Source organism: Callithrix jacchus, chromosome 18 (assembly GCF_049354715.1).
Source record: "Callithrix jacchus isolate 240 chromosome 18, calJac240_pri, whole genome shotgun sequence".
NCBI classification, from domain to species: Eukaryota; Metazoa; Chordata; class Mammalia; order Primates; family Cebidae; genus Callithrix; species Callithrix jacchus.
Window position 1 is genome coordinate 33,364,288 of NC_133519.1, and position 22,699 is coordinate 33,386,986.

Here is a 22,699-nt window from a genome sequence, read left to right on the forward strand (position 1 = left end):
CACTCCCTCCTTCTCCCTCCCTCCCTTCCTCCCTTTCTTTCTCTCTTTCCTTCTTTCTTTCTCTCCCTTCCTCCATTCCTTTCTTTTCTTTCTTCTTTCTTCCTCCCTCCCCCTCTTCCTTTCTTCCTTCTTTTTTCTTTTCTTGCCTCCCTCCCTCCCTCTTTCTTCCTTTCTTTTTCTTTCTTTCTCTTTCTTTCTGTCTCTCTTTCTCTTTCCCTCCCTCCCTCCCTCCCTCCCTCCCTTCCTTCCTTCCTTCCTTCCTTCCTTCCTTCCCTCCCTCCCTCCCTCCCTTTCTGACAGAGTCTCACTCTGTCATTCAGGCTGGAGTGCAGTGGTACTCAAACTCCAAGGCTCAGGTAATCCTTACACCTCAGCCTCCCAAGTACTTGGGGGCCACAGGTGCATGTCAACATACCTAATTTTTGTATCTTTTTGGTAGAAATGGGGCTCTGTCATGTTGCTAGGCTGGTCTGGAACTCCTGAGCTCAAGCAATCTGTCTGCCTCAGCCTCGCAAAGTATTGGAATTACAGTACAGGCCTGAGCCACCATGCCCGGCCAAAATCCATCATTTTTAGTAAACTGGAAGTGAGGTATTAGGTGTGAGGGGATAAGGCTTAATGCCAGATATTGCTTGAAGAAAAAGTATTTTCAAAAATGTAACGCTGTTGGTAGACTGAATCTACTCCAAGGCCAGACTCAGAGTATACATCAAACACTGCTAAGCACCTGGGTATGGTACAAATGGGAGGGAAGAGACTAAGAATATACAGCATCGCTATTTCGTCTTTTCCTCTTGTGGCCAGCAGGCATATTTTCCACTTCAAGTTCTCAGGAAAGAATATGTGTTTCCTACATATTGACTATGGTCGGTCCCGCCTGGACAGAGTTTTCATATTAAGCCACTTGATGGCCTACTAGCTAACCTATGTATTGGCCTAATAGCTAACTCCTGCCTATGGGTCAGGCATCTGCCCCATTCTAATCTATGATAGTGGTGATTGAAGCGTTTTTGAGTTGAATTGTATCCCCTCAAAATTTACATGCTGGAACCCCACATCTCAGCACTTCAGAATGCGACTATATCTGGAGATATGGCCTTTAGAAATGTGATAAGGTTAAAGTGAGGTTGTGAGCATGGACCCTAATCCATTCAGCCCGGTGTCCTTGTAAGAAGAGAAAATTTGGATACAAAAAGAGATAGCAGAGCACAGAGAGGAAAGATAGTGTGAGAACACAGCGAGGCAATGGCTGTCTGTAAGCCAAGCAGAGAGGTCTCGGGAGAAACCAGGCCTGCCCACACCTTGATCTTGGACTTTCAGCCTCCAGTGCATGTGAGAAATAAATTTAAGCCATCTAGTCTATGGCATTTTGTTATGACAGCCCCAGTGAACAAATACAGGAATGCAGTGTGGCTGCTCGTTTGGTCTAATTCCCTTTAAAAGAGGGCTCTGGGTGAAGCAGACGCACAGCTTGTTCTATACCCAGATATTTCCGTCAAACTATATAATCCATTTGTAGGAAAAAGGCTAAGAGATATAAAAACCAGTATATGAAAATTAGGTATGAATGAAGTGCCACAGTATAGGATACAGAAAATTATGTGGCACAGTGTTTATGTTGTATGAATTTGGAGGAGGGAGAGCTCAATGTGAGTTATAGCAGTGAAGGTGAATCTTATGGAAATGATGGGCTGCGTCATCAACCTTTTTTGTAGAGTGGGATTTAAAGCAGTGTGAGGGAGGTGAAAGGGCACTTCGGGTATGGGTAATTAGTGTGCGCAAAGCAAAGAGGTAGCACGGAGTGTGACACATGAATGATAGAAAGGCCGTTAGAGAAGTGGTAGACTAAATGTGTTGGGAACTAGTGGGAGACAACAGTGGGCATGTAGAGTAGATGGAGATTGTAGGTGACCTTGGAAATCAGGCCCAGGACTTCTCATGGTTTTTAGGCGTGATCTGCTGGCAAAAGTTATCCTTTCAAATATCCCAGGATTCACCAGCAACAATAGCAATTTTTTTTCTTTGAGATGGAGTCTTGCTTTGTTGCCCAGGCTCGAGTGCAGTGGCACTGTCTTGGCTCACTGCAACATCTGCCTCCCAGGTTCAAGCAATTCTCCTGCCTCAGTCTCCTGAGTAGCTTGAATTACAGGCACACACCACCTTGCACAGCTATTCTTTGTGTGTGTGTGTGTTTAGTAGAGATGAGGTTTTGCCATGTTGGCCAGGCTGGTCTCAAACTCCTGACCTTAAGTGATCTACCTGCCTGGGCCTCCCAAAGTGCTGGGATTATAGGTGTGAGCCACCATGCCCGGCCATTTTTTTCTTTTCTTTTTTTAAAGTTACAAGCATAATAATTCATTGGTATAATATGATACCAATAATGGGTATAATAATTCATTGAGAGAACTATATGAGATAAAATATTAATATTACTATCAGAGGGGTTTCTAATTATAAGAAGAAAAATCCAACCTGTGTGTGGGAAAACAGAATTGTTCATTCATTCAAGAAATATTTGCTGAATACTTACTGAGGGCTGCATATGGACATAGAGATGAGAAAGATATTATTTGCTCTTGGGGCTTTTGATGGACAGGGGGTTTTAGGTTGGCTGAATGTTAAGGAGGGCATTCCAGAAGAGTGAACATCTAATGACAAAGGTACAGAGGGAAGAATAAATGAAGTAGAAGATTTATTCATGGGGCAGCTGGAAGTGATGCTGCAAAAGAGAAATGAGCTATTATAGATTTAATGTGGGGCTTTACAAATAAGGCAGAGGAGTTAATCTATAAATCCCCCTTTCCAAGGCAGAAATATGAACATCATAATTTAGAAGGTATCTACCAGAAGATGATGGCATCAAAGCTTTGTCATCTGAAAAAGAAGGAGATCATGTCCTTTGCAGGAACATGGATAGAGCTGAAGGCCATTATACTCAGCAAACTAACACAGGAACAGAAAACCAAACACTGCATGTTCTCACTTATAAGTGGGAGCCAAATGATGACAGCACATGGATACATAGAGGGGAACAAAAGACACTGGGGCCCTTTGAAGGGTGAAGAGCAGGAGGAGGGAGAGGATCAAGAAAAATACCTCATGGGTACTGCGCTTAATGCCTGAGTGACGAAATAAGCTTCACAACAAACTCCTATGACACAAGTTTCCCTGTGTAACACAACAGCACTTGTATTCTTTTTATTTTAAATGAAAGTAAAAAAAAAAAGTCTTTGGCATTCTAAGAATTAACTTATTTATATCAACACACTGCCCTCAACAACCCATTAAGGTAACCAAGCTATAAAACAAACTTGGTCATCTTCTCTTAAAAAATACTTTAAAACACAAAATAGTCTTTCTTGTCAGGAATTAGAAATACTCGAGGAAAGTTGTAAAATGCTATACATATAATTAAGCATGTTGTCATTAACTTAAATTTAAAGGAGGTCATAAAAACAAAATTGATTCTTAAAATTTTTTCATGTATTTATTAACTTTTTTAGAGGCAAGGTTTCAGTCTATCAACCAGACTGGAGTTCAGAGATGCCATCATAGCTCACTGAAGCCTTGAATGCTTGGGGACAAGAGATCTTTCTCCTTCAGCCTGTTGAGTAGCTGGGACTTCAGGTATGTACCAGAATGCCTGGCTAATTTGAATTATTTTTTATTTTTATTTTGGTAGAGATGAATTTTCACTATGTTGTCCAAGCTGGTCTGGAACTCCTGACTTTAAGTGTTCCTCTTGTCTTGACCTCCCAACTTGCTGGGATTACATGAGCTAGCATGCCTAGCCTTGATATTTCTTTTTTAAAAAGGCACTTGTATTGTCTAACACCTATGGCTAGAGGATGAACATTTGGTCAAGGATCAACATTTGGCCTCTGAATATAAGTGTCTATTTAGTTAATCAAGATGGGCATCACATTTCAGGAGACTGGTGGGTTTCTTCTAGATGAAAAGGTCCTTGGAGACCCTCTATTCTAACTTTCCACATCCCAGAGAAGAGACCTGTCCATCAGAGAGCACCTGGCATCCTCCCAGATTCAGGCACTTACTCAGGGAGCAGAATTGGGCTGTTCCTGTAGCCCAGCTTGCATGGTCCAAGATGGTTGAGTTCCAAAGTTGAGCATTTAAAATATCAAATTCTGAGGGGAATTTCCTCAGAGTTTGGTGCCACAAAGTGCCCTCCTAAGAATGGACATACATATTTCCCAGCACCTCCCTTTGAAGCTCCTGGGCTGGTTATTTTTAAAAAGTACAGATTTACAGGATCCCACCTATATCTAAAGAATCAGAATCCTGGAACAGGGACTAGAAATTTGTATCTTCATAAGCATCTTCTGTGATCTTTATTTACACTCAGGTTTGACAACTGCTACCCTAGGACAAGTACAGATTTTTTGCAGTTGCTTCTGATAATCAATCCATGCCCTAACACCCTGCTGGGTCTCCCAGCTCACTCTCCTGTGGCCCTGCTTTCTATCTCTGGCTCTTCATCTTTTCAGTGCCTGAGCATTTTTCCTCTTCCTTTTCTCTCCCCTTCTCTTTGTTGCTCTTTTGTGCTTTCATTTTTTGTCTCTCTTTTCTTCTTCCTCTGTTTGTTATTTACTCTTTCCCTTGCTCCCTGCCCCACCCAGACCATTCCAAAGTGGTGCTGGGATATGGAGGAGGAGCCAAAGGCAGTGAGTTGAGCCCGGGCACTCAGAGAGCTGAGTTATGATTAGAGAATGCAGTTCAGAACACACCTGGGGAGCTCAGAGACACCGAAGTTGGACTGGAAGAACATGGAGAGTTCAGCTCAGGGCATGGGTGTGGTGGTGAGGAGAGGGGAGGGTGCAGATTTATGGCATGGGAAATTCCCTGAGGAAGTAGATCAAGGAGCCCAAGTCACCAGCAGATCAGGGCAGGGAGCCCCATAAGCACCTGTCCCCTGCCTTCCCTGTTACCTGGGTGTGGGTGAGCTAATGAGCTACTGGGAGGCAGGTGTGCACTGCTGCATAGACACTTCCCCGTACCTTCTCCTGAGCACTTACTCTAAGAAACGGTGTGTGCCTCCATTTGGCAGACTTCAGACTTTTTAAGAAAACAGTCAATATATCTTATAGATAAGGAATCTGTTTTGAAGGAATGGAGGCTTTCCAGATGTTCCTCATGCAGAGGTTCAGAAGTCAGGATTCCAACTGGGATTGTACAGACAGTGTCTCACTATGTTGCCCAAGCTGGTCTCGAACTACTGACTTCAAGCGATCCTCTTGTCTTGGCCAAAGTTGAGCCAAGTACTTTGGGAATCCTGAATTCTGTACTTGTGTCTTGGGCAAGATTGAGAAACGGTCAAAGCTTTGTCCAGTAGAACCTAACAAGCTGGTATATCAGCATTTTTACTTGTTGTGTGTGTGCACTTATACTCTGGCACAGAGTAAACACTTAGTGCATGTTGGGTATTATTTCTTATTATTAAGAAATTGTCTTGTATTTACTGTATTGCCTGTATTCATCACGATTTCCCTTTAAGGGTAGGCTATACGTTTGGCCTTTTGGGATGTCTCATAAGGAGGTCTTTGTGGAAGAACACCTGGAAGGATTATTGCAGGCAATTTCTCCCTCCCCTGGAGAACGTAGATGCCATCCTGTTGGGTGCGGGCTGGGTTCTTAGGAGGCCCAGGAAGTGCCATTGCTCCTAAATGCTCTGTTTGGCTGTTCCCTGCACCTGTTGCAGGAGGTGTGACACATTTCATAAGCTTCAGGGGGCAGGATGACACCTGGAGGAGCTGCTAAAGGGTCCTCACTTGGGAGCTCTCCTTTGCCTGGTACTCCCACCCTTGAACAGTGCTGTCTGTGAGGAGGTACATCAATGAATGGGCATGGTAGTGCCTGAGGCCTGAACTTGGGGTGACTTTCCTTTCTTCTTGGTCTAAATAAGGCAGAAACCAACTTCATTTCCTTATTTCCTTTCCTTGAATTCCCAGTATTCCCCCCATCCCAGATGGCTGTATTCTTTAAGGCTGGGACTGCCCTGGGAGTAGGGGCTGCTGTGTTGTCTCTGCTCCACCTTCCAGGGCAGGGAATTTTACTAGGCATTTCTTGCAGTTGCTGTCTCTGAATTTGAGTCTGAGTTTCCTGATCCTTTGCAAGCTGCCTTTTAGAATCAGAGGGTATGTGGCCTTAGCAAATCCTGAGACCCATCCTCTCCTTCTACTATCCTCCACCACTACTCAGCATCACTCATCACCCCTTGCGCTTCTGTCCCTGCTTGCTTTTCTTCATGCTCTCTTGTCTACTTGAAATATTCTTGTTCACTTTCTTTTCTGTTCATCTTCCAGTCAAGGCCCAGCTCAGAATAAATTTCAGAAGCTTTCCTTGCCTCCCTCTGCTTGGTGCCCTCTCCATCCCAGTGGAAAGAACCTGCCTACCCTCTGTGTTTCTGCTGCCCTGTGCACACACCCCTGTGACTGCACTTCTCCTATTGCCTCATTAGGTGTTTATACCTGTGCCTCCCCCAGGTAGGACAGGGGAGGATTGAATGAGAGAGCTCCACAGGTCTTTTAATGGTGTCCCCAAGGCCAACCTCAGGGTTTCAACACAGTGAGCTCTCAGGAAAGGAATGGCTGCATTTTATTCTGACTTTGTTTCCAGAATCCTAGTCCTCCTCTCTCACTGACCCTGAAGATAAACACTGGAAAGGGGAGCTTTGGGCAAATTCCTCTGCCTTGTCATCTGCATAGAGAGCCAAACTTAAATCTCTACTGCCAATTGGATCCTGAGGTGTCAGAAACTCTCCTGAGATAAAGGGGCTTCTAGTGACCAGCATCATTCTGGACCCAGCTGCATTGTGTTTGTAATCTCATTCATTCACTCATTCACTATTCCAGGCCTCCCCGATCACCCTTCCTAAAGTAAGATCCCTCTGTTGATGTTGATGAAATAACACTGTTTATTTTCTTCAACTGAGAGTCTAACACACTGTGCCTTGGGCAAGGTTGAGAATCGGTCAAAGCTTGTCTTGTTTGTCGAAAATAATCTAATAAATGGGTGTATAAGCACTTGTACTTTGTGTAGGTGTGTGGGTGTGGACACTGATATTCTGGCACAGAGTGAGCACTCCGCAATAGTAATCTATAATTATTTCTCTACTACTAATAGATTATGATCTATAATGACTTAATAATCTACAATGATAATAACCTATAATTATAATTATCTGCAATTATTTATCTCGATACTGTCTCTCTCACCCCTATTAGGAGACCGACTCCATGAGGCCAGAGCTTCATACTGTCAGCTCTTTTTGCTCTTGTACCTTTAGCACCAAGTACAGTCCCTGGTCCAATATTTGTGGCATGAATAAATGAATGACGAGACATTCACTGTACTATGTATCTGCATGTCAGACTCGGGGTTAGGGACAGGAGATACAAAAGGAATAAGACATAGCTCTTATCTTTCAATAGCCTCACTTGCCAGTGGGGGAGGCAGGTTACAGTTACAGTGCACAGTGATAACTAATGGCATAGCAGGACACACGGGTTACAACAGGAAGGAGGACCAGTTCAGACTAATGAGGAGGTAGATGTCAGGGAAGTTTGATATTTGGATTGAGTCCTGAAAAGAGAGGAAAAGCTGGCCAGGCTAATGAGGTTGGCAAGGACATTCTAGGGAGTTGAGGCCATGTGTACAAAAGCCCAGAGGGGAGAGAATGGAAGACGAAAGGGTGTGTGGCAATAGCTGGAGCCTGGTGTGCAAGGGAGCCCTGGGAGGAACTGGCCTCTTGGCAGGGCATTTGGCTGTCCCTGCATGGTTGAGTGCTAGGGCTTTATTTCCTCTGGCTCCAGGCCAGCATGCAGACCTCAAGGTGGAGAGCAGCCTGACACAAGAAAGTAAAATGTTGCATCCCTGGATGACCCAAGTTCCTGGCTCCACATGTCCCTTTCTGTTTGCATTATTCTGGAGAGACAGAGGAGAGACAGGGTTTTGGGTGATCCTGCCCAGTGACCTCTGGGTTGAGAAGTGCAGAGGGCACCGGGCTCTCTCCGTAGGGGGAAATGCTCTGAGAAAGCCTTTTAGAGAAGGGCTATGGCTGCTGTTTTGAGAACTGTGCTGTTAGCAGCAGGAGTAGGAGAAAGGGAGAAGGACATAGGAACTTCGGGAAGCGCCTTTTCAATTCTCTGCGGGTCCCCTTAGCTAGTGCCTTCAGAGGTTTGGGATGCCAGGGAGTCAGGGTGATAGCCAGCATGGCTTGTCCTCTTCCTCCTTTTCTTCCTACTTTCTTCTTCTAATTAATGCTTATAGAAGCATTAATTGCTGTTGCATGCAGGGCACTGTTCCAATCATGGAATAGGTGAGATTAAGCAAAGCAGTCAAAGTCCACTGCTTTTTGGGATCAGGGATCAGGGATGGACTCACTGAAGAAGGGACATTTGAACAGAAACATGAATGAATCAAGGGAGACCCTGTGGGTCTCTGGGCAAAGTGTGCAACTGTTAAATGAAGGTGTCGCACTCTAAGCAGGTATCTGGTTTAGCAGGCGGAACATTGCTGAAAATAATCTCCCATTCCATGAGTGACAGGGAAATCTAATAGGGTGGGGCTAAGAGTTAGAGAAAATAATTGAGCACTTTTCTCTTTTCGCAGTTCCTTGCCACTTCTGAATTTCCCCTCTATTCATTTAGTAACGTGATAGTATCAGGTGAGATTTCAACATTTGAGTGAGAACGTATCAGGTGAGGCGTCCAACTACTGACAGTTATGAGTCACATTTTTGGCTTTTATGTTCCAAACTAGATTGCTTTATTCTTATAATTTTCCTGTAGAGTAGGTATAATTATGTCCATTTCTGAGGTGAGGAATCAGGGCTTAGATATTCTTAAACTTGAAGCAGAAACAGTTATCTTACGAGCTGAGGTTTTGATTTGCAAGAGTCAAATCTCTTTTGATAATCTGTTTGAAACCAGCAGATTGTTAGAGAAGAGCTGAGCCACCAGAAGCCCTGCTCCCTCAGAGACTAGCTCAGGGCAGTTGGGTGGGGAGAGAGGGCAGTTAATTAGATGGGAACAGGAGACTCCAGAGCCATGTTCGGTGGCAGTGGAAGGGGGCTCTGAGTCTGGCCTCCCACTCTGGGATGAAATGATGTGAGGGGCCAGGATTCTGAGAGCCAAGGCCACCTTTTACTATACAAGGTGGCCACCATGCCTCTGGAGGTGGACGGAAAGAAAGGGCTGCATGGGTCTTGGTAACTGGGCTGGTACAGCCCTTCTGAGTCTCCCTCCTCCTGTCTGGATGGCCCATCAGGAGGAAGGGCCCAAATAATCTCCTGGGTGGTTAAGAGGGCATCACCGTTAGTCAAGTGATGGCCTGTATACCTTGAAATCTGGATGAGGCAGAAACAGAGAAACCCAGGTGCACCAAGGCCTTAAAATTAAGAGCCTGATTTTCCAGCAAGTGCTGGTGCAGACAGGGGTACATGAAGGAATTAGGGTAGCATGGACGGCTGCCAACAAGCTAAGGGACCATGTGTCCCAGGCCTTCATGCCATGCAGACCTTTAGAATGTAGATGCCACCTAAGGGTGAGGAAGATGGGGGAGCAGAATATGGAAATGCCCATGTTTAAATTTGAAGTGACCAGTGTTTTTACCTTAAGGGACTCGATCAAGTTTCTGCCAATAGGCAGAATTGGTACATAAAACAGAAGTTGAGTTACAGAAGAGTAAAGAAAGTTATTATTATTATTGTTATTATTTCGCACATTTGGATCATGTAGTTTGCAAATCGAGTATTTTCAGCAGCTACACTAATTGTTAGGTAGCAAGCAGATACACAAAGAGTTATCCGGGAGATTTTCCAGCTAGTATCTTAATTATCAGCTGTGTCTTATGAATCTAGAAAATGTGGTAAACTCTCCTCGGAAGAAAGACATATGAGAAATTCCTTAGCTTAAAAGCCTGTGGTTCAAAGAAGAGCTGGGAAGTCAGAATCCTCCTTGCTTTTCTAAAAATATTGCAATTAGCATGGTACTTCATTTTACCCTAAGAGCCCGCTCAGTCCAGAGCCTTTGAAATTCCCGGCCCAGGCTTGTGTGATGCTCTCTGCGAATGATGACATTCTCAGGGGAAGGTCGATACCTGGGGTTTTGGAATAAGGAACAAAGGAAGTTTCTGGGCTAGAGTGGAGTGTGGTCTGAGAGGCCAAGTACGTTGTAAAAAGAGAAGAGAATTTAGAATTAGATTTCGGCTTTCCTGTTTGCTGGCTGTGTGACCTTTGTAAAGTTACTTTACTTTTCTAAGCTTCTGGTTAATGGTCTTGAACATGGACATTATATTTGCTTTTATAGAGATACTATAGAAATAAATTGAGGTAATAGATTAGCTTGCCAGGGCTACCATAACAAAATACCACAGACTAGATGCTTCAGCAACAAAAATTTGTGTTCTCATAGCTCTAGGGGCTGGAAGTCCAAGAAACAAGATGTTGGCAGGTGTGATGTCTTCTGAGGCCTGTCTCCTTTGCTTGCAGACATCCACCTCTCACTGTGTCCTCACATGGTCTCTCCGAGGACTGTGTGTTATATGTGTCCTAATCTTATCAGGACACCAGTCATATTGGATTAGGGCTCACCCATATGAATGCATTTTACTTAATTACTTCCTTAAAGGCCCCATCTCCGAATATGGTCACATCCCCAGTTACTGGGCATCTGGGCATCCACATACACAGGTGGAGGGATCACAGTTCAGCCCATGGCAGGTAGTATATGAAAGGACTCAGCACCCAGGAGGTGCTTAGTCAATGTTAGCTCCTACCATTTCTTCGGGCTGTAGTTTGAGATTCAAACTGTTAATGACATCTACTGTAAAACAATGTTCCCAGCCGGGCGTGGTGGCTCAAGCCTGTAATCCCAGCACTTTGGGAGGCCGAGGCGGGTGGATCACGAGGTCAACAGATCAAAGACCATTCTGGTCAACATGGTGAAACCCTGTCTCTACTAAAAATTACAAAAAATTAGCTGGGCACGGTGGCACGTGCCTGTAATCCCAGCTACTCAGGAGGCTGAGGCAGGAGAATTGCCTGAACCCAGGGGGCGGAGGTTGCGGTGAGCCCAGATTGCGCCATTGCACTCCAGGCTGGGTAACAAGAGCGAAACTCCATCTCAAAAAAAAAAAAAAAAAAAAAAACAATGTTCCCCTCTGAGGCTGCCTGTGGGCTAAGGGCTTGGAGGCAACATAATGAACAAAGGAGATTTAATAGAGCCAGAATATTCAATTCTGCTGCCACTTTTGAGAAATTTGAACTTGTACCAAACTCATAATTTCTCTGATTTACTTCTGATAATAATAACTAGCCAGCAGGGTGGGTATCAAATTTATAACAAAGTAATAGATCTGAAAGTGCCTAACATGTTGCTTAATTTCTGTGAAATGCTTCATAAATATTTATTCAGCTGGGCATGGAGGGCTTTGGTAAAGTACACAGTGTTAGATATATGTGAGATACTATGTTCCCCTGCTCCCCTGGCCTCTCAGTTTTGTGAAGTGGAAATACCCACATGGTATAAAAGACCCGATTTGCTGGCCACTTTCATGCTGTCTCCTAGGTGACTAGTTCCCTAAGATGTGCAGGGCTGGAAGGCTCCACCTTAGGTGCCACCTGAAGAGAAGGCTCCAGTAATTGTTCTTCACGGCCATAAGGGAAAAACTGGAGTGGCTACTGCTGCTGTTTTTACCTCTGTTGTGCTAGAAGTGGGTGAAAGCTGTGTGGAGCCTGGGAGGCCATCTCTCAGGCTTCTAAGAATCTTCTCCTAAGAAGACACACAGAACCCTCCAGCTCCCTAAGTGATGTGTCTGGGAATCAAATGTGCTTTAGAAACTTCTGTGCATGATTGGGCCTCCTAAAGGCAGGGCCAGGTACCGTTTCCTCTTCAGCTCACAGGCTACTGCCATCATGTCTGACAAATGGTTAGTGCACAAGCAGTGTTTGATCAGTGGATGCCGAGTTTCCCTGTTCTTGGCTGACCTGCCTTTGAAAGTAGTAGGAGTCAGTCTCTCAGGCATTCATAGTTCCTAGAGCCTTCTTTAACTCCATGGAGACATTGTTTTGGAGAAGGCTTCCCTTAGCTGTTAGGGCCCACAGGAATGGGGAGGGCTTCATGGAAGAGAGGAATTCTAGTTTGTGTGCTTCAGCAAGAAACTGTAAGGTAAGAGTTGATGTGTATTGCTCGGTCTTATTTTTTATGGAGCTGGCTTTTGCTTTCCATTTTTGTTTTCTTTGTCCCTCGAGGCCTTACCTATCCAAATGCTCTGGTTTATTGAAGCCCAGAACCAAATTACCTCTTCGGGTCTACTGGGGATTGCCTGCATGCTGTTGAGGCACTTGTGTGGAGAATGAATCTCCAATTCACTTCTGCTTTGAAAAACTGGCACCGAAATTCAGTAGACAAAGACACTTAAAGGATAAGATTGAAAAATCCATTTGCTGAAGTTTTCCTCTGCAGTGAAAAGAGATGTGTTTAGGCTCGCTGCCTGGAATGCCTAGTGATGTCAAATGTAGATTTCACTGGATTATTCTCCTGCAAGGGAAAATTTTGCAGAAAAGTAATCCAATGAAATCCTGATATAGCACCTAAAAATTTTTTTAAGAAAGCCCCGTTTGGGGTTTAGAAAATTCCTGATATAGCACCTAAAATAATTTTTTTTGAAAACCCCATTTGGTTACAATGATTCCTTTTTAGTGGCTAATATTAACTTTCTTGAGTAGAGAGGTGATTATTTGATTATGGTATTTGTTAGCACAGGGGAAGCCCTGGTTCTCCAGAAAGTTAGTTTAATTGTGATGATGTTTATGTGGAATATACTATTCCTGGGAAAATAAATGCTGCAAAATATTATTTCCTGGCTTATGTGGTATAGATTCTTGCTGTGGATTGGTGGTCTTGCTTCTTCTTTGGATATGGGTATTCTTACCTGGAAAAGGAAAGGGCCTTTATTCCTAGAGTGATGATAATTAGATAATGGTTGTCATGTATAAGGACACATTATGGCTCCTTGCAGGTGATAAAGGATAATGTTAGTGGCTACCTTGATTTGGATATATTTGTTGTCCACTTCATTCCCCTATGAAGTAAGTTGTATCTGTATTCAAATTATACAGATGAGAAAGCAGGCTTAGGGAAGGTTAAAAGCATGCCTAAATTTCCACAGCTAGTGTATGGCCAAACAGATTCAAACCCATGTCTAATTTGACTCTAAAGCTTTTTCACTTAATGGCTACACTCTCCTGCCTCTCAATTTGGGGGTTACCTTACAGAACATCCAACAGTAGTTCTCAAAGTATGGTCCTTGGACCAGTATTGGTAGTATCACCTGAAAACCTGCTGAAATGCAAATTCTCAGGCAATTTCAAACTATTGAATTAGAATTGTTGGGGTCTTGAGCTTGAATATCAACATTTCAAACAGTGTTTATATAGCCTCTGCACTGAGACCTCCAGAGACACGGCTTTTACTCTCCTGTAGGGTAGTCATTCTCTCTGCTCTACTAGCTTAACTCCAGCAATTGTTAGGAAGTTTTTCTTTATATTGGGGTACAGTTTGCTTCCACTTAGTGTTCACTCATTGGTTCTAGTCCTTTCCTTTGTCCCATCAACATGATAGCTGAACATAGCTGTTTAGACTCACACAATCAAGAACAGAAAATTGCTGAGGTATTAAGAAGAGCTTGTCTGATGGAAGGTGTAGTTTGAATGCCAGCTGCCTTTTTTGGTATTTTTACCAGAGCTGCTTTACTCTTTGCCCCACAAGTGAGATAGAAGTGGAACATTTTTGAAAAGGAGAACAATGAACGACTGAAGAGTCAGAGTTCCAGGGTCTAATGTTTCTTTAGGGAGTAGTTCTAGCAGTTCTGGGCCTGGAAGATATTCTGTTTCCTGCAAAGTCACAGGTTGGATATCAAATCCCTCCTGATGAACAAATAGGATCACTGAAACGTGGGTGAGTTTCTACAGAGGAGCAAGCCTAGGCTGGCTAAATTACCATAGGTCAAAGTGCCCAGGAATCAGATGTGATAAGTGGGTTATTGAACCTGTGTCCATAGCACAGTGTTGGGGTTCTTGTACTTCTCTTTTAACCTGGGTGCCCCAGAAAACAGAGCCTGAGGCAAAGGACTTCCATGCTACTAATATATCAATTGTCATCCTGAGGAAAAAAGAGTGTTGGAAAAAGAGTGTGAGCCAGGGAAGAGGGGAAACCAACAAGTCGATGCATTATTGAGTTGGCTTCTACTAAGGATGATTGCTTGCTTGCTTCTGTTGGAATGGCTCTACAAAGTCAGATGACAGCATTATAGGACAGTTGTTCTCAGGGGTGACAGTAAATTTACTTACTGGCTTCCATTTCAAATCTGTGAAAGATTCATCGTACAGAGAATTAACTTCCCCCAAATCTGGATCATTCATATGTGGGCTCCATCTTGGCTTCTACAACATTTCCATGCCTCGGTGTCAACAAGATGGGATGTAAGAAGCACTTGGTACAGTCACAGAATGACGTACTCTCAGATTTCACCTGTATGAAATTGGTCAGAATCCAGGCAGAGCTGGTAATGGTAACTGGACCAAGAGTTGGGAGAGGCTGAGAGGATCTGAAATGGCCCTTAAGAGTTTTCTGATATGATATACCTAAGGTAATTCTGGGCAACAGTAACTTTATATACATTATAAAATTGATGTCTAAGTGTTTTCTTCATTAGTCTAAATGATGGCAAAGATAGAATTCCTAGCCTATCATAAGTGTTGACATTCTAAAACAAAATTGGATTCTGCTTCCAGGTATAATGAACTAAAACCCTACTGAATGACCAGCCCACACTTTTTCCATCCATGAAGAAAACCACTGCAAAACCTGGCCCTAAGGGGCATACAGACTCTGGCATTCAGATGTGTTGGAAAAGGAAGACTATAGAACAAATATGTTCTATAAGACAGACACAAATACGTTCCTGTGTCCAGGCTTTTGACTGGGACTAAGTGCAGTGCCCATGTAGCAGCAGCATATATGACAAACTTGCAGTCTTTCAGGCCTGAGAAGTAAAAAAGTGAAATCAGGAAACCATAAAAACTAAAAATGGTGAAAAAATTCCGAAAGGGAAAGATTCAGAGAGGTGGTTTCCAAACACTATCTACCCAAATCTCTGACTGAACTAAAAATTTATTTTAAATTTCAGTTAAAAATCTATTTTAAATTGAACAATCATTCTCTACAGTATGACTATGCAACTGGCTAAAAAGATAAATGTATTAAATATCTTGATGAATATCAAGAGTAAAATTTTATCTTGCAGATGCAGGTCTTAATAAGACAGTTGGGATTATTTTATTGTTTAAATTTGTGTATCTTTGGATGAATATTATAATGTAAGCTAATATTTTTATTTTTGATAGGTATAAATACTGAGAAACTTCATTCATATAAATAAGTAGACGGAACTAAAAGGGAGTTATATCAGTGGTAGTTAATAGTTATTACTCGTCAAAAATGATTTTTAAAGATTTCTCAACTAACACCTTCAGTTTTTTGGGGAGCAAAGAATTTGAAATCACCTGATTTGTGATTTTTTTACTCTAGGTCATTAGAGCTACTGACTTTCTTGTCATGGAAACAATATTTTAAATTGCCCCTTTGTCTAGTGCCCTGGAGATTTTTTATTTTGTTTTGTTTTAACACCCTGGGTTGATACATTGAAGTGAGTTTTAGAATGAGTAGGAGGTAAGTTTTTCCTTCATTAAATTGGACAAGGATGATTATTAGTAAAGAAAAAAGCTAGCATGAGCAGCCATGCTCTCACCCAGAGCAATTCAGGGAAGAGTTTGGACACATGTTGAACATCTAGAAACTGATTTTGTAAACTACACACTAGTATGTACTTCCTGGAAACTCCTTAGGTATGTAAATATATTCTCCAGTTTGAAGACCACTGACTTGGAGAATCAGGGAGCCTGAAACCATCTATAGGAGTAAGAGACCTCAAAGAAAGTTTAGGTTTGAGAATCCGTCTTTACCTAGAAGGGTAGGAAATAAATTCCAGGCTAACCCCAGCCAATAGCTTAGAGCAAAACTGGGAAACCTTGAGTTGGTACAGATTAACAGTATGCAAAGTGCAAGTGACAAAAATAAAGGCTCGGATTTCTCAAGGAGATGGAGAAAAAAAGTTCTCCCCTTAGTAGTGTGATGGAATAAATAATTGTAGAAAAATACCAAGAAACAAAGATGCAGGAGAGTGGCAGATGGATTTTTTAAAAAAGCATTATGAGTAGCACTTATAATAAGTGGTAGAAAGCCATGTTCATTAGATGCTGGATTTGAGTGAGTGCATTGGAGTTGGAAGAAAGTGGAGGTGTCCTGCTTCTAGATATATTAACACCGGAGGAAAACCATCATCAGTTCAGTGAGATTCAACCTGGGACTTAAATAGCAGACATCCATAATTAAAGTAGTGATGGCACAAAATTGAGGTTACTCAGTGATCAGTGATAGTTACTGGTTATAATATTGGTGCAGAAAATAGGGTCCAGTCTTGTGCTAACACCTTCTTTGTACATCATCCCCTTGCTGTGTCATGTGACCCTTTAATCACCTTGAACTATCTCTTTTGACTGTACTCCTGACTGTCAGTATAATACCTCAGACAGAGCCTAATATTTCAGCTCTTGTCTCTGAACAGGCATATTGGAACTCTGTTTTTCGGTTCAGGGAAGAGGGTAGAGAACTATAGCCATTACCATTTATTTAACATCTACTATGTATAAGGCACTGATCAAAGTGCAATATCAGAAAGTAAAGAAAAAGAGAACTTGTTCTTTGGGGCAGTATTAAGTTCCTAGAGGACTGCAATCAGCTTTGGTTATCAAACTTCAACATGTAGTAGAATTAGTAGGATAAATCCTCGCCAAGATATAAGCATCAAGAATTTTTTAGTCATAAGTGACAAAAACCTGATCTAGGCAGGCTACACAGAGTTTATAAAAAGGTATTATTGGCTCAAGAAATTGAAGAATTCCTGGGGTAACTCTTGCTGCAGTTATGTCCTGATTGAGAAACCCAAATATCACCAGGATACATTTCTCCACCCTGTTTCCACTTGTGTGAGTCTTATCCTCAGGTTCAAGTTTCACACATGGTTCTCTGACAGTTTTCCCAAATTTCATATCCTCACATCATCAAGCACAGAAGAGAAAGTCTGTGTACCATTGTTTACTGCACAAGTAGCAATGTTCACACATATTGGATTGGTTTAGGTCATATGCTTTTCCTTCTTTCTCCAAACCATCGTTAGAGCCATGGGAAATAAGATTGACTGATTGACTTAAGCCATTTGGGGTTCATTCCTGGATCTGAGAGTGGGTTTCATGTAAACCAAACTCTATAGGTATTTCTCAAAGGAAAATATGGGCATGCTATGGTAAAAACCAACACATGTCCAATACGTCATATGGATAAATTTCAAATCATACGTGATGGTCACATTCACAGAATTTTAAAGTTGAAACCGATCTCAAATCACGTAGTCTAGTGTTCTTAGTGGAGAGCCTGGTAAAAAGCAAGGGGAAAGTAATAGATTAAAATATTTCCGTGATGTGTGGGAAAGGAAGTAAACTGCTCTGGCCCCTAGAAGACTAAGCTAGAACCTAAGCTAGAATGGTGGAGGTGGACAGAACCTAAGGAAAAAAATATTTCGATTACCATAAAAGCCTAATCCTGGAATAGAATTTTTTGGGCAATAGTATATTTTCTACTGTACTTTGCAATAGTACAAACCTATGTCCAAGCTCTGTTCTCCCCTAAAAATTTATTTCAGTGTTCATTGAACCGGGAGGCTAAACATAAACATTTAGGGATGTAGTAGAAGACAGTTGTGAATTGCATGGGGATTGCAGCCGATGACCACTAAGCTTCATTCCAGTTCTAGCATCCTGTAAGATGCTAGAACTATGTGACTGATCATACCAGCATTATTCCTAATGCCCAAAAAGTGGAAATAAGTCAAATGTCCATCATCAAATGAACTGCCAAATAAAATGTAGTATTCACACAATGGAATATTATTCAGAAATAATAATGAAATACTGATACGTGCTACAGCATGAATCAACCTTGAAAACATTACACTAAGTAAAAGAAGCCAACCATAAAAGACTACATGTCATATGATTCCAGTCCTATGAAATGTCCATGATAGGCAAAATCAACAGAGGCAGAAGGCAGAGTAGTGGTTGCCTAGGCCTGAGGGTTGGGGATGACTGCTGGGTATAGAGTTTCTTTGGGGGATGATGAAAATGTTCTAAATTGATTGTATTATTCTGTGATGATTGCATAATTCTGTGAATATGCTAAAATCTATTGAATTGTATACTTAAAATGGGGGAATGGCATTGTATATGAATTGTATCTCAATGAAGTTGTTATTTAATAAAATGAAGACTATGAAATAAATTTTAAGGGAAGAACAGAGCTTGGACATAGGTTTGTACTGTTTTGACAGAGGACTGAAAGGAAAAAAAGCCCAGAAGTAAGACATATTAACTAGGGAGGAGGGCTAATTAAAATACAACTCTGTTCAGCCCTGTGGGGAGGTCAGGGCAGAGAGCTGGCAGCAAGAGGACAGTAGGCATTTGGTGTGGGTGAGGATGCTTTAAGCATGTCCTGAAATGGACAAAGAAGCCTTGTCTGAGAACACTGGGGAGATTCTAAGGCAAACTCCCTCTGCTTCAAGATCTGCCTTTGCCCAGATCTGCACATGAGCATGTCTTTCTAGATAGACCCCTTAGTCCCTCTACCCCCACACTTACATCCAAGTGGCAAAAGGCATAGTTTTCCTCCCAGCTCTTTAATCTCTTAAACGTTTTCTTTCCTGGTGTCTGCATCACTTGACATAATGTGTTTCTCCTCTTTTTGTTTTGTGCTTACCAGTGTACTTTCTCTCCCCTTGGCATAGGCTATTTCTTGTTTTTTATTATTATTAATAAGTCAACTTTTGACTTCATATTTCATTAATTCTTCCCTTGGGTCCCGTATGACTTTGTCATAGGTTTCTTGTGTATAAATGTGAAAATTATTTTCTAATACATTTCAAATGCAGAAAACCAGTGTATCAAGTACTCATATAAAAAGTCCTATACAGGGCCGGGCGCGGTGGCTCAAGTCTGTAATCCCAGCACTTTGGGAGGCCGAGGCTGGTGGATCACGAGGTCCAGAGATCGAGACCATCCTGGTCAACATATCCTGGTCAACATGGTGAAACCCCATCTCTACTAAAAATACAAAAAATTAGCTGGGCATGGTGGCGCGTGCCTGTAATCCCAGCTACTCGGGAGGCTGAGGCAGGAGAATTGCCTGAACCCAGCAGGCGGAGGTTGCGGTGAGCCGAGATTGCGCCATTGCGCTCCAGCCTGAGTAACAAGAGGGAAACTCCGTCTCAAAAAGAAAGTCCTATACAATAAAAATAAGGACAAAGCGACCTGACATTTATTTGAACAATTTATATAATAAAGCCTCCTTGAAAGACTTTTTTCCCTCTGTATTCTCACTGATTCTTTATGACAATAGGGGTACAGGTTTATGTCTTATCCAGGGTTTATTCAATGTATCCTGTAAGTTTTCACCCAACTAAAAGTAATATTAGATGTCTCATTTGTTCATCTAATCAGCTATTCATTCATTTATCTGCTCATGCAACACATGTTTGTTGAGCATTTATTAAGTGCTAGGCACCTTGCTAGGTGCTAGGAATATAATGATGAATATAAGAGCTTGTCCCTGCCTTTCATGACACATACAATCTAACAAGAGAGATGATGTCAAGCAAATACTTACACAAATTTGACAATTACATGATTAAGTTTATGATGTGTTACCAGAGGAAACATTTAAGATTTCATTATAATATATAGTAGTGCCTTTTCTTTCTTGCCTTTCTTTCTACACTTACTTACTAAAGGAGTTCCTGAAAACTATTGGCTGGAAAGAGAAATGTGTAAAAAAGAAAAGTTATTCATTCAACATTTCAACAAATATACATTGTTTTAAGCTTGGATAATCTTCATTAATTCTAATTGTGTGAACATTTCAGCAGTGAGAGGGATTTCAAATTGCTCAATATTTGAAAAAGACATTATAATTTAAGTCTTTCAAGTAAATGGTTTAATTAACTAAAGTACAGGTGGCCCTAATTTAATGACTAGATCACTCACTTGTGTCAAGCAACATTAAAAAAAGTTTTAGGCAACTTTTGACTTAAATATAATGTAAATAAGGAAAAATGTGGAGAGTATATGTATATGGCTTGATAATTTTTTACAAACTGAACACAGCTATATAACTAGAACCTAAGTCAAGAGTCGGGATATTCCTGGACCCCCAGAAGCTCCACCCATGCCCACCTTCAGTCACTAAATTAGAGTACAAAAGGACTAATATTTTTGAGCACTTGCTATGTGTTAGTCACAATGCGAAGTCTTTTATAGATGCTATGGTGTATTAAGAGTGGCTTTTCCCCTTTTATATATATTAAATTATGAATCTAGTTGACATTAGTCATTTAATTAGTAAATTCTTCAGAAAGTCTCCATTGGCCCAGCATAGATAGGACTTTGGCAGTTTTGCATTCCTAGAGGTTTTCTACAAGTATAGGAAATTTCCATGATGCCAGAGGCCATGGAGCGATGAACAGAAACGGGAATGCCGGTTTCCCTGGATGGCTGTGAGCCAGGCTTTCAGGCACAGGGTGCCAGGACTTCTTCACTTCTTGCCTGCATCTGCTCTTCCCCTCCAGGGGAAACCCTTCAACCTGTGTGCCCCTCCCCACTTCTTTCACCTCAAAACGCTTCTCAAGGATAAGGAGGACTGACTTGCTAATTTCTCTGAAAAATGAAGATCACTGTAGGGTGAGCACTTCTTGGATTACTGTAATCACTCAAGGGTCTTGAGAAATTTCCATCTGGTGTTTGAGGCACTGTCAACTTCTGGGTGCTTGTGGCAGAGGAATGCAATGGGGTTTCAGATAGAGTCTGGCTGGGAAGAAAAAAATCTAAAGGACCCTGATAGATTGGAACAGAAAAAGCCACCCATTGCCCAAAGGAGGTTTGGCCTTTATGGCCAGAAACAATACAGGCTTAGGAATTTAGCGAGAGCTCAGAATTTCTGACCAAGACTTCTGTAAAACTGTACAATCTTGCTGCTTCTGAGTGGTGATTTCCCTCCACTGTGTATTCTCTCTGGTGTTACCTGCCATGATTGTGCCAAATCTTCTTTTTCTCTTCAATCCCCAGCCCCAACTTACTATTTCTTCCACTGTGGGGAGACAACTTCACCCCCTCCTTTGCTACAACTTTTATAGTCACCAAACAAGGTCTTATTTCTTCTAGATTTCTTCCTCCATCCCTGAACACAGTCTTTTCATATGTTCTTTCATGCGTGTCCCAAAGCTACTCTCTGTTCTTCTTCTCTGGTATTGTGCTTTCTTGGTAACTTAATCTTGCTCCATAATTTTGTTTAAATTTTTATTATAAGAGCTTTCAAACATATGCAAAAGTAGAGAGAATAGCATAATAATCCTCCCAAATTATCATTTTTCTACTCTTACTTTATTACATTTTTAAATTTCTTCTTCTTACTGATTTATTTGCATTAGGACAGGTTGAGTATCCCTTGTCCAAAATGCTTGAGACCAAAAGTGTTTTTGATTTTGGATTTTTCTCAATTTTGAAATATTTGCATATACAGAATGAGGCATCTTGTCTAAACATGAAATTCATTTGTTTCATATTTATCTTGCACACACAGCCTGAAGGCATTTTTATACAACATTTTAAATGATTTTGTGCATGAAACAAAGTTTGTGACATTGAACCATCAAAAAGCAAAAGTGTACGTTAAATAAAAGAGTTTCTGATTTTGCATTTTTCTCAATTTTGGAATATTTGTATACCTGTAATGATGCCTCTTGTCTAAACACAAAATTCACTTGTTTCATATTTACCTTACATATATAACCTGAAGTCAATTTTATACAACATTTTAAATAATTTTGTGCATGAAACAAAGTTTGTGACATTGAACCATCAAAACGCCAAAGTGTTAATATCTCATGCAACATTTTGAATTTTGGAACATTTATGATTTGGGATTTTTGGATTTTTGGATTAGAATGCTCAACCTGTATTTTAAAGCAAAATTCATCATTGTCTCAAAAATATCTTTTTATGATTCAATTAGGATTCAAATATGCTTTACATAAGACATTTGGTTGTTATGTCACTATATTCATTCTTTTTTATCTAAACACAAGCAATTCTACAGTTGTTTTTTTTCCTATCATGCTATTGACTTGTTGATTTCTGCTTTTTGCAGGTCAGTTGTTTTGTAAAATGTCCAGTAATTTGAATTTTTCTGATTGTTTCCTCTTGGTGTGATTTAATAGAGGCTCACTCTCCTGCATTTTCTATAACCTGGAACTTTGATCTAAAGGCTTACTTAGCTTGGGGCCTTCTTCACCCTCTTCCTCCTTCTGTTTTATGTCCTCTGTCATGCACAAATGGGTCATTACTATTCATTATAAAGTATTTGCCCATTTTTATTGTCCTCTAATGTCCTCATCATTGCCACATGTTTAGAACAAATAGTCTGCATCAATTTTCTCTACCTATTCACACACACTTATC

At 41.4% G+C, this 22,699-nt stretch overlaps 1 long non-coding RNA gene across 1 annotated transcript in view; it reads left to right on the plus strand.

Moving 5' to 3' along the window:
• LOC128930064 (uncharacterized) overlaps nucleotides 1–19,884 on the plus strand; it is a 39,214-nt gene extending 19,330 nt beyond the window's left edge. The window contains exons 3-4 of the long non-coding RNA XR_013529556.1: nucleotides 3,504–3,627; nucleotides 7,242–19,884. This is a non-coding gene — a long non-coding RNA (uncharacterized LOC128930064). The remainder of the gene's footprint in view (nucleotides 1–3,503; nucleotides 3,628–7,241) is intronic.
• The last annotated feature ends 2,815 nt before the right edge of the window (nucleotides 19,885–22,699 follow it).